This window comes from Suncus etruscus, chromosome 10 (assembly GCF_024139225.1).
Source record: "Suncus etruscus isolate mSunEtr1 chromosome 10, mSunEtr1.pri.cur, whole genome shotgun sequence".
Taxonomy (NCBI): domain Eukaryota; kingdom Metazoa; phylum Chordata; class Mammalia; order Eulipotyphla; family Soricidae; genus Suncus; species Suncus etruscus.
The window spans coordinates 17,748,073-17,761,253 of NC_064857.1; positions in this window are offsets into that span (position 1 = coordinate 17,748,073).

Below are 13,181 nucleotides of genomic sequence, written 5' to 3' on the forward strand. Positions count from 1 at the left end.
GGATAGAGAGGTGGGCTGTGGCTCAGGGGCTTTCTGATACAAGGCAGTCTGGTAGAAGTCTAATAAATATTTTATACTTATTCATTCAAATTATTCTATCAGAAAGCTGAATTTCCATCACTTCCTCTAGTGAAGTTAATGGGGCCAAAAATGAAGGTGTTTCCAGAGCAGAAGTCCTCCACACACCAAAAAAAAAAAAAAAAAAAAAAAACCAACGAGAAAGTAAAGGATCCTGAGCAAAGTCTAGAGTTGATCCCATGACAGTATGCTCCAAGGACGGAGAAACCCCATATCTCTTAGGCCAAGTGAATTCTTTTTCGAATGACCCCAATATTTACTGTGCCAGGGCAGAAGGGAAAAAACAAAAATACATAAAACGCAAAACCTTGGTTACTTTTTATATAAATATATATAGTACCTTCATTTATTATTGTTATTACTATTTTTGATTTACCAATCTATTTTGGTCGAATTCTCTGGGTGTAATTATTGAAAGTGTAGTCCCCAATTATACTTTTTTTTTTCCTTTTTTTTTTTCTCTTCCTCTCTTCTCTTTCGTTATGTGCTATGCCATGTTTCTCAATTCAAGACCATGGCGTGATTTTTGTTTGTCTGTTTTTGTTTTTGTTTTTTTTCCTATTTGTTTGTTTGTTTGTTTTGTTGGCTCTGTGTGGTGCTTATCGATATAGCTGGAGCCCTCACTGGATATTTGACACTTCTTTTGGTACTAGTGGAGTGTTTCACCTTCTTTTTCTCCATCTCCCAAATTGATGATGAGAGCCTTTAGAGGGACTCCGCCCAATTTTGGGGTATTAAACTCTTATCCCAGTTTATTACTTTTCTCTACTTCAAACAAAACCATGCAACTTGAACTAGCTAGTCCTGACTCCAGTTAGAGGGGGAAATAAGGGAGGCATCAAGACCAAACAGGTGCAAGTCTACTAAGTAGTGGGTTAGATACAGAGGAGACCACATATTCTACCTGCCCTGGGGTGAGGGAAAAGAAAAAGGGAGGTAGGACAGAAACGGGGGAGTAGGGAGGACAATTTGGCGATGGGAATCCCCCTGATTTTATGTAAATATGTACCTAAAATATTATTGTCAACAATATGTAAGCCACTATGATCAAAATAAAAATTTATATTAAAAAAATGAAGGTGTTTCTTTCAGTTAAATATTTATATATGAGGTGTTTAAAGACAAGGAATTGGCATAGAGAAAGTTGTTTGGGGGCTCTGATACATAATTTAGTACTTTGCATTTCTGCTTTTAACTGAAACACATTTTTAATTATAAATTTAATTATAGATAGCACTCTATTTTTGAAATGTTATCTTGGATTGTAAAATATTTTGTTTTTCTTTCTTTTTACTGTACCAATTGTGGTGGTTTCTCTTTCATCTTATATTGAATTAATGAATATTCATTACAAGTTAAGAATATTCTTAGTAGGGACCTCAGCAATATACTCAGTTATTAGAAAGTATAATCAAAACCTATAGGGACCAGAATGATAGTACAGCAAGAAAAGCAGTACAGCAAGTTTTGCACATAGCTAACCTGAGTTCAATTCTTAGCCACTTTATAAGATCCTCAATATAATCAGGAGTGATCCCTAAGCACAGAGTTCGGAAAATCTCTGGGTGTGATTCCAAAACAAAACAAATGAATCTTACTGGCAGAGAGTGGCTCAACCTCCAGAAAATTTGAGTCGGTTGTAATCAATTTGGCAATGAACATAATGTGGTTTTCAAATCTAAAGAAACTACTCCTGATATATTAACTCCCCACCATCAAATAATTCTTTTTATTAATTATCATACATCAAGTAAACTTTTTTCTTCCTGGAATTATTTTAGAATTGGCTATTAGGCAACTGAACCTCAACTATTGCCCTAATCCTGCCAGAATTAGTCAGACTAGTCAATTCTTCATTGCATCCTCTGTCCTCACTTGCTTTTCTCTTGTAAACTTCTTCATCTCTCCTGTTTCTGCCTCTGATGCAATCTGATATGTTCTATGGAGACCTGGATAGCATGGAAGATCCCATTCTCTCCAAAATCATTCTCTTTATATATTATTGTTCTTTCCATGTTGTCACTCAGTTCTGTCCATAAATTAAAATTCCATATACTATTAAAACATGTTCTCTTTGTTGCATCAACATTCCACATTTTTAATGGTTTCTTTTTTATTTTATTGATTTTATGCATTTAAATTTACTAATATCTGATCAATAAGATACAACTAGATACCTATTTTTTGGCTTTTTTATATTATTGTAAGAATTTATTCAAGAGACAAAATTGATTAACATAATGAGGTAGACTAACATAACATAATATAGTGACATAACATAACATATAATATACTTGATGTAATAATAATACATGTAAGTCAAAGAAAGTTTCTGATTAAAAACAATTTTTCCATAATGGCTTACATATCTTTCACTGTAGTATTTTAGGTATATATTAACATTGAATCAGGGGAATACCCATCACCAACTATGTCCTTCCTCCATTCCAGTTCCCTTTCTACAACCCATATACCTTACCATCACCCCCCGGGCTGCTAGAGTAGGTGGCCCCATCTTTGTCTGGCTTACTATTAGTGATCACATATCTATTTGGTCTTGGAACCCTCCCTTGTTTCCCCCTCTATTTAAGAGGCAGAGTTAGAAAAATTGAGGTACGTGGTTTTGTTTGAAGGAAAGAAAGCAATAGATTGGGGTACAAAATAAGAGGAAAAAAAAAAAGAAGTCAAAGTCAAATACGCTGAAAATGGGTAGAGGCTTCCAACCTCAGTTTGAGAGAGGACGTGAAAAAGGTAATTGAGATACCACAACAATAGAAAAAAATATCGAATTAGATAACCAGTGAGTACTACAGCAATAAAGACAGGCACCACACAATAGTCTCGGTTCTGAAATCAAATCATGCTTGAGTGCAAAAAGAAAGAGAAAGACAAGACAAAATAAAATAAAATAATATTGGAGACATCAACCTTAATCTCCACACCAAAATAAAGACGTCAAAAAAATCAATCAATTGATAAATAAACATGTGGAAAAATGATTGTTTTGTGCTTTTTTTTTTCTCCTTTTCTTTATTTCCCTGCATAGGCATAGTAACTATTGGAGATATTGTAGAGGGAATTCCCTTGACCTAGGAGATACAGGGTTTCTCCACCCCTGAAGAATACTGTCATAGGATTAACTCTAGACTCCTTGCATGATCATTTACTCTCCCCTTGCTGCTTTCATGGTGTGTGGAAGACTTCTGCTTTGTTTTGGATGGTAAAATCAGACCTCTCTTTCTAGAGATCTTGATGGCTGTGCAGCTCAGGGAATGGATTTATGAAGTTGTTCTTCCTCATCAGCTATCAATAAGACAAAATCAGAAAACATGTCACCCTTTGATCTGTGCAAAAGCCAGATCGCTGTATACCGACGACTGGTTGTTGCAAACAAGACTGGACAGTACGCATCCAGGGACCACCACCAACAACAACAGCAACAAACAGCTCTAGCCTAGCTTTTGGTATACTATCTGTTCAACAAACAAGAGTTCCAATTCCAGAAGTCTGAATGAGACAACCGCAACTGAACGGGTCTTCCAGAAACATAACGAAAGACTTTATCCCAGGCTCCATTCTAGGAGCAACATAACGACCAAGAACACCAACTACAGAAGATGGATTAAAATGACACTGAAGAAGCATAACTGCTAGAACCACAAAGAAACACATTTTAATATTTTTTATATACATCAACCTGTGAGAAGGTGAATTGAGAATATAAGTTCAAATATATACCTCAGAATTTAACATTTGCTTGCGCAATGAAGGAAGACCCTTCAGAGGAAATGTGATGAGTAAAAAAGGAGAAAATATTAAACATTTTCTAAAGTACATTATTATAACATCCAAATTCTAGAATGTAGATTCCATATATCCAGAACATAATGGATATTTTTTTCTATGTTATCACTATCGTACATTTCCTTTCTCTAAACAGTCTAAAGTCACGAACAAAAACAGGTATCTCAGGGGAACTGCAGCATTAGTATTATTTTCTTAGTCTGGATGCCTTATGCAAGTAGTATTTTAGGATTTAGTGTTCAGGTACCAAAAATACGGGGGAGGGGGAATTACTGATTTTAAATAGTTGTGAGTCAGATTTGAGGTACCGTGATTTGTGGTCACAGGGAAAACAATGACAAATGCTGAGAAATAAGAGAGGTTTTTCCATTTGAAAAATGGAACAAATAAAAAAGGAGCAATTAGTTTCTGGAGATCCAACCCACATGCAGGTGCACCTGAAATTCTACACAGAGAGGAGAGAATTTTAGTAGTTGCTTTAACAAGTTGAAAAGAAAAGGGAGTGGCTAGCTTCAGCTGTTAAAAGGCAATTGTGACTCTATGATTTAATTTATCAATTTTCTCCTCTACTGAATAATGCTATAATTCAGTCTGCATTTATAAATCTTTTATAAAAGCAGAATATTGAGACTTTAGAATTATAAAATATAATTTTGGGGTTTCCTAGGCAATGAGTAAAAATAAGAGAAATATAGAAGTTCAATAGAACACTTATCTATCATAGCTTCTGCAGAAAAATGAATCATATAAAGATTTTTCTTCTGTAATAAAATATTTTATGTCAACACTTTTCACACAATGAGTAGATAATAAAAGAAAGATGGATTTGAATAACAAACTGTATGAAATAAAAATATATTGCTTCCATGAGATTTTTAACTTATTGTATAAACAAAAGGTGTGAAATCAGGCCAAGAAGAATATATCTCAGAAAGTTTTTGTATTAAATGGAAGATAAATATCTAATTTAATTCTCATAAATTATTGAAGTTGTATTTACACTAAAATATGTCCTATGGATTAATAGGGGTTTTAGTGTTTCTTTTTTGTTTGTGGCTATTTTCATCAGTGCTCAAAGCTTGCTTGTGACTTTGCATTCAAGGATCACTACTGGAGCACTTAGGAATCATACATATATGGTTCCAAGGATATGGCTCAGTTTTGTTTTGTTCAAGGCAAGCTTCCTAACCACTGTAATATTTTTCTGGCTCCTATAGGCTTTAATAATATTCTTTTATGACCTCTTTGACCCTAAAGGCTATTTATAAATACCATATTTGCTGGCTTATAAGACGACCCTTCAACCCATGAAAAACTTCCTAAAAGTCTTAAAAGTAAGTTACTTCTTAAAAGTAAGAGGGGTGCGGATCACTCGTCCCTGAAGCTGGAACAAGTTTCAGCATGCCGTATACCAGCATATAATATGACTCACGACTTTTAGGAAGTTTTTCATGGGTTGAAGGGTGGTCTTATACGCCGGCAAATATGGTATGTCATTTTATGGCAAAAAAAACAAAAAAACAAAAAAACAAAAAAAACACAACCAGTTCTGGGACACAAATGAATTCCTAAAATTCAGAAACTAGAATTCAAACTTTAAAGTAGAATGTGGAGAATCTGAATGACACAATGTGGATAAAAATATTTCATGTGTTTTAAAGCCACAACTCTGACAAATAAATTGTAATTTACTGAAAAAATATTGGGTGTCATGAAGAAAAGGGTATTCCTATACTGAACAAAGCAGTGAAATCTGGGAAAGTGACTCATTGCCTCTAAACGAGCTATTTTAGTTCCTTTGTTTATCTTGTATTTTAATTAAAATATGAGGTTTGACTTCTAGGTATTCAGTTCTTTGGATCTACTTAATATAGAACACATTTTCTTTTCTAGTGTCTTGGAGATGAGTCCAACAGGATAGTCTAAATAATGGATAGAAAGTAAGGTGGAGACATGTGGGAGGAATAAATAAAAGTGAGTCAGAATTAAATCATTTCTCCCTGAAATATACAGGGTAAGACAGTGACAATGTAATAAAAGCCTCAGCAACAAGAGTGACTCTAAATTTTTTTTCTAGGAAGCACTTTTTTTCTTCCCTTGGGTTCAACCTAATTTCCTTCTAGAAATAGTCACATAGGATTTCTTTCTTTGTATTTTCTATTTCCTTTTATATTAGAGAATTTGTGAGGACTGTGGGTAAAGAAAAGTCATTTTTAGTCAGTCAAGGAGTTTACTTCCCCAGTGTCATGCATCACAAAAGAAATATTCTGGTTGCTTAAAGTGGCACAGAAGTAGTTGAAGCGAGATAGGTTGGTTACTCAAGTTCCATGGCCCAACATGTTATAGGAACTACAGTAGAAGCCTGTGAAATGTGAGAACTCATCAGTAGTTCCATCTATTTGTGGACACCAGAAATCAGAGAGTAGTAGAACACCTATTTGGTTCACTGAGGTCAGTGATCTGTGGGAAAAAGATGATCACATCTGATACCTGATGTTTGATCTCCCAAATTGTAGACCCAAGTATGACACCATATAAATTTTATGGTATTTGTGTGTAACTTTATATTTATGGAGAAAATGAAATTGACTGAATGTACTTTCACTCAGTAGAACAATCAATCACTCAGTAGAACAATAACTCAAGATATAAGTTGAACAAAGAAAAGATAGAGGAACACCTAGCCAATATAATTTTTTATCCCTAAAGGTTATGCACATACAACAGCTTTCTCAATGTTTGTGTTGCTTAAGGTTTGGTGATGCAATAAATTTGAGGGAGAAGAGGGTTGTCTTTCCTCTTTTACTCTTCTTGCCATCATACATTGGGTTCCCTGTGATATAAACGTTCTATTTCTTCTGTAAGTTGAGGATATTTTTTTCAAATTGGCTCATTAATATTTTTATTCTTTATTCCTTATCTTTGGAGTCAGATACCAAGGAGACAAAAACCAAATCAAAAATATTTTCAAGGACATTATTATACACAGGCAATATTCAGCCCTCACAGAACATGTAGTAATGAGGTCTGCAAAGAGCAAACACATTCTTTAGTGGTGCCTATGTTTTTCTGGAATGAAGGATGCAACATGGTTACAACTTAGTGATAAAAATGCTAAATTTGTATGAAAAAAAATATAGGGTAAGATAAAAAAGATTTGATAATTTAGCTAGAGAAGAGACAAAATGAAGATGGCTATAGATTTTTATGTTGAGAATGTGTACCAGTTTCGTCAATGACTTTCCCAAAGGGAATATACATTTTTTTAAATAATTTTTATTTTGACCAAAGTGGATTACAAATCATTCACAGTAATATTTTAGGTACATAGTGACATTAATCAGGGGCATTCCCACCACAAATGTTGTCCTCCCTCCACCCCTGTTCCCAGCATGCATCCCATAACGACCTTCCTTTGCCCCCCAGGCTGCTAGTGTAAGTGTCTAGCTTGTTGCAGATTGGATATCAATTCTGTTGTAGTTGGCTTTGGATTTGATGTTTAAATCTGATCATTTTTTATTTCTACTCAATGTTATATGCCTGTTTGGTCTTGGTGCCCTCGTACTTTTTTACAATTGTAGTGAGTCAAGGATGTGATTTTGGTAGATGTTTGCTATGGATAGAACATTTTGATGCAATGTTTCTTTTTCTGAGGAGCTGGGAATTATATTTTCTTAAAAAAAATCACAAAACCCTCTTTTTCTTTGTTGCAGTCAAAACTGCCACAGGAAACCATGCTGCTCTGTTACTGCACTGCTGATAGCTGAACTACTGTCAAAAGTCAGAACGCAGCACAAGGAACCATTTTTATACTCAGAGAAGCTCAGTTAATATGATGACAGCGAGATGCATTCAGTCAATCATGGTTGCCCCATCTTCCTGCTCCTGAGGTGCTTTCTGACGAAGAAACTCCTGGAAGAGAAAGCCCTTTGTCTTCTCCCGTGGATCATCTCACCCCCCAATGCTGCAGCATGTGTTCCTGGCAATGTTTTTCTGGGAATTTACTAAGGACACTTGGTAGATTGTGGCCACATGGTCATAGAGAAATCCCTTGGACAGCTTTTCATGCCACTGGCATTCACTGGAAATCAGCCCAGGCTTGTTTGTGTCTAAGGTTGCTGTTTGTCTTGAAACCAAACCCACAACATTACTTAGAACAATTTAAAGTAGTCCATGGCAAACCCTGGGGAAATTGTGGGGAAGGCGGAGAGGTGTGAGTTATGCCAGATCCCTGTTTGCAGCTCTTGCTGCAAAGAAGAAGAAGCCAGCTCAGCACTTATCTGTGCTACATTGACTCAAATTCTTCTGCACTTCCTTACTTTGGGGAATAATAAAATTGATAGGGCAGGAGCACAGAACTTGACAGAGCTAGGGTTTGTGGTGATAGCCAAGAGAAAAAGGCCCCATAGGCCTAAATTAGGCTGCTTTGACTATTTGCTTTTCTTTCTTGCTCTACTACCCTTCACAACTTATGGCAGCTACAATTTATTTGCAAAATGAAATACAAATAATTTGGGGGGAGTGAAATCAGGTGAAATTAGCCTATAGTGACACCAGTGATCCACATTGCACAAATTGTACCACTTATATGCAAAATTTATTATACCTGTAATTTGAACAAAAAATAGTTTTGAATGCCAAGAAGAATGTCCACTATTTTTATCATTAAAATACTACTACTTTCATAATTTCATTGTCACTAATGGTACTATTAGCATATGCTCTATTTCTTTTGTTATTTGTCGCTGCTTTTATGTTAAATTAACTCTCAGTTTTGCTAATAAATGGTAGTCAGATCTTTTTTTTTTTTTTTTGGTTTTTGGGTCACACCCGGCAGCACTCAGGGATTACTCCTGGCTCTACACTCAGAAATCGCCCCTGGCAGGCACGGGAGACCATATGGGATACCGGGATTCGAACCTCCGTCCTTCTGTATGCAAGGCAAACGCCTTACCTCCATGCTATCTCTCCGGCCCCTGTGCTTTTGTATTTCTAAGAACACAATTGGAGGCCACAGAAAAGAAAATCTAGGTATAATGTCAAGATTTTTCACTACTCTTCCTCTCGACCTGGAAAGTATCTGGGGTTTAGAGGATCTTTTTGTTGTTTACACTGTGATTGCCTCAGAAAAAGTCATGTTCTTTTCTGTGTGGAAAGAATCCTTTGAAATAAAAGCAGAAAACGAGCGAACTAACAAACCTTTGACATAAGAATTTCAGGTTCATATTTCAGGTTCATATGGCAGGTGGAAAGCATACTCATGATCTCACTGAGCATGTTTTTGAATTTTACGGAATAGACTCAATATTTATCATTGTCTTTCTTTTTTTTCTGCCTTTATTAGTCACACCTGGTGTGCTCAGTGTATACTACTGGTTTTGTATTCCAGGCATCACTTCTGATAGTAATCTTGGTATTGTATGCATTGCTAAGGATCAATCATTGACAGGTCATGCGCAAGGCAAGATCTTCTTTACTCAATGTATTATCTCTCTGGACCCATAAAATCTAGTTATTATTCCAAGCATTTAGAATTTAGTGTAGCCAATAAGTAGAAGAGTGAAGATACAATTATTTTTTGCTTTGTTTTTTTTTTTTGTTTTTTTTTTTTTATTGTGGGACTGCACCCAGCAGAGGGCTTACTCCTGGCTCTATACTCAGGGGTCACTCCTGGTGGGCTCATAGGACATCTAGAGATCAAACCCATGTGTATGCAGTGTTGGCTTCTTACCCACTGTAGCATTGCTGTTAATAAAATGCCAATAAAGTTATTTCTCAAAAGTAACCAAATAAGGTCAAATATATGACATTGTTAATTTGTTTAGAATTTTTTAAACATATTAAAATGGCAACAATTGAGCCAGAGAGAAAGCACAGTGGAAGGCCTTTGCCTTGCATGTGGCTAACCTGGAACGAACCTGGGTTCAAATCTCGGAATCCTCTATGGTCCCTGGAGCCTGCTAGGAACAATTTATGAGTGCAGAGTCAGGAGTAATACTTGAGCACTCCCAAAAACGAAATAAAGAGAAAAAATGCAACTATTTTAGTAGTAACTCAGAGATAAAATGTTAATTTTGGAGAATCTTATTTTATGAGGAAAAGAAGTGTGATGAAGATAATTGACATCCTGAAGTCACTCATTTGCTCACAATCTCTGCAGATCTATCAAATGATTTTCAAGGTAAAAAGTTAGACTGGAATGAATCTATAGTTCATGTATTATCACCTGCTTAACATTATCTATGTCACCTTATAGTCAAGTACAATGGTAATTCACTTGTGAAAGAGGTTAAGATACAATGGGCTGGAGCCAATGAGCCAAAGAGATAGAACAGAGGGTAGGACATCTGATTTACATATGGCCAACCTGGGTTTAATCTCTAGTATCCCATATTGTCACCAAGAGTTATTTGTAAGTGCAGAGACAGGAGTAACCTCTAATATCACCAGGTGTGGCCCACAAAAACAAAAACACTTCTGGAGCCAGAGAGATAGTGCAGCAGTTCAGGTGCTCATCTTACAAGTGACTGATTAGGGTTCAGGCCCCAGAACCCCAGAATATTCCCTGAGTCTCATCAAAGTGATCCCTGATCACCGCTAGGTGCTCAAACCAGTATATTTTTAAAATTACCTGGGTCAGAAAGATAGTAGAGGACGAAGGCACTCGCCTAGCTTCTGGATGCTTCTAGCAGGACTCTGGTTCTAATTCTTGAAGTATTACCACTCCACTGGCCATTCCTAAGCACAGGGCTAGAAATAGCTCCCTACCATGTACATGTGTGCCTCAGAAGCACCTTTTAAGTATCTTTGATAGTATTTAGAACCCAAATACTAAATTTTGGACTAAGAACTAATGACTTGATTATTTAACTATTAGATAAAAGTATTTGAGAGTCAGGAATCTAAATAATACATATATTAATATGAATTATGTAGATAAGGGTCAAATGTATTATACATTTATACACTATTATGTAAGCACTATAACATTTAAATAATGTTTTCTGAATCTAGTAATAAAGAAATAGTGTTTCTAACTTAGGAATTTGGATGTATGTTTACCAGCTATAGAACACTGAACAAAAATAATAAGATTATGTTCCTGAAGGTCATTTTTATAAACATTGAAGTTAAAATTAATTGTAACAGTCATTATTTTGTTTGTTTTTTTCCATGATAATTTACATATACTCATCACTAACTGAATCACTTTAAACTCATGATGATATTCTTTAGTTGATTTTTTAATGGAATTACGTTTTCCAAAAGAGAAAGATGGTACAATTCTGCATTGTAATGAGAGCTTCTACTGTACTGCACGCAAGTACAATTTTCTTTAGAAAATTGATAACTATAATCAAAATATAGTTTAAATAACTAGTTACAACATAAAATAAACTTCTCATTGTAAAAGGTCTGAACAGATCTCTAAATTAACAAAATATATATTTTTCCTGTTAAAAGAATATACATATTGAGTACTACCAGAATAAAATACATATACTGGTAGAAAACTTTATTTATTAAAAATATATTTCTGCACTAAGGAAAGTTTCTAAAGAATTTGAAAATAGTATAGTATGAGTTGGGGGGATTGGACAAGGGGAGGAATTAATCCTATTCCCTAAAAGAAGAAAAGCTTTCTCAATCACAAGATTTTATAAGATTATAAGTCTCAGTACATATTTTCACTCAATTTTGATATTTATGATGTCAGAATTTCAAGAGACATTTTTTTAAATTAGTTGTTTTATCATTCCTGTGAGTCAGATGTACATGTAAGTTTTTTGTATGTATATGCATTTTTACTCCTATATTATCTCTTTGGCCCAAGAAATCCTTCTATTCTAATGGACATTATTTACACTTTATGTTAAAATTTAATTTCCTAAAAATTCCACCTTGGAAAGAGATTGAAATCAACTATTTTACCTTCTATTTGGCATATACTCCCCAACCCTTTGCAAATGTCTTTTGAAAAGGTTGAAAGTTTCCATACCCTTCAAAGACATTTTCTTTCTTATATTTTAGCTTCAAAGTAATGTTTGATATAATAGGAGAGACAGAAAATAACTAGAGTATTGAGGATGGCATTGTCTACAATTGAGCATGACAATATGTTAGTTGATTAGTTCTGATGTGTTTATGCATTTGGAGAAAATTGTAATAGTTCAAAGTGCTTTCAAGATTTGTTGCTTTAAGTAACAATAGAAATGTCCTCAAAAGAATATTTTGTTCCTCTTACTTCCATTGGGTTATCTTAGGCTCTTAAATAGCACATTAATGTTTGGTTTTTAAATTTTCAAGCAGCATGGGTCTTTAAAGGAAATGATCCCTCACTCTTCCTCTCTCCTAAAACTGCTTTGTCTCCAGTGCTCTTAGAAGTGGTATATTTATTTTAACTCCTAGTGATAACCATTAGTCAGAATACACCTCATGATTTGCTAATGAGTCTAGGCTGTGTTTGCTGTCATTAATGATGACTTGAAAGGATGCTTTAATTATCTTATTGCATTGATCCTTGTTGCTTTTCTTTTTACTTTAGCAGTTAATGTGTTGTACAGCATTTATTTTTTAGTTTTTCTGTACTGTTCGACATCTTATTGTTGATGTTTATTCTATTTTAGCAAACCAATAGAGTAAATTAGCTTTACTGTTTGTCATTTTGTGAAAAAATGTTTTGTGGACCCTTTCACTTGTTAAGTTTCTACTTCTTTAATATAAAATAGATTTGCACTCAGGACACTATAGATATTGTTAAGCTTCTCTCTCTCTCTCTCTCTCTCTTTTTTTTTAATAACAAACGTAATTTTGGATCAAACCTAATTCTATCCAGTCCTTTAATCAACCTGCCCTTCCTTCTATTTGTAATTCAGGCAACTTTGTTTTGTTTAAATCCTTTTTTCACTAGATGTTTAGTCATGTTAATTCTATCTTAATACTATTGGCTGCTAATTTACTACCAGTATTTCTGGGGGTTTCCTCCTTTGTTTACAACTCCGTTATTTAGTATAGAACTAAGCTCATTTCCAGTTATTGCAGGCTTGGTCAACATTTTCATAAAATAATTTTTTGGAGGACAGATAATTAATCGTCACCGGATAAAAAATTTTAGAATAATAATACCTTCTTTCATAAATAACATCTACCAGATTCAGAAAGCATTATTCGCCCACACCTAATTGTGTGATTCTACATGTGAGATACGGAAGTTAGATGAGCTTCAGACTTATATCTATAAAATTTGCATAACTTAATCCATATCTCAGACATTGTAAGGATTCAATGAGATTGTAGTA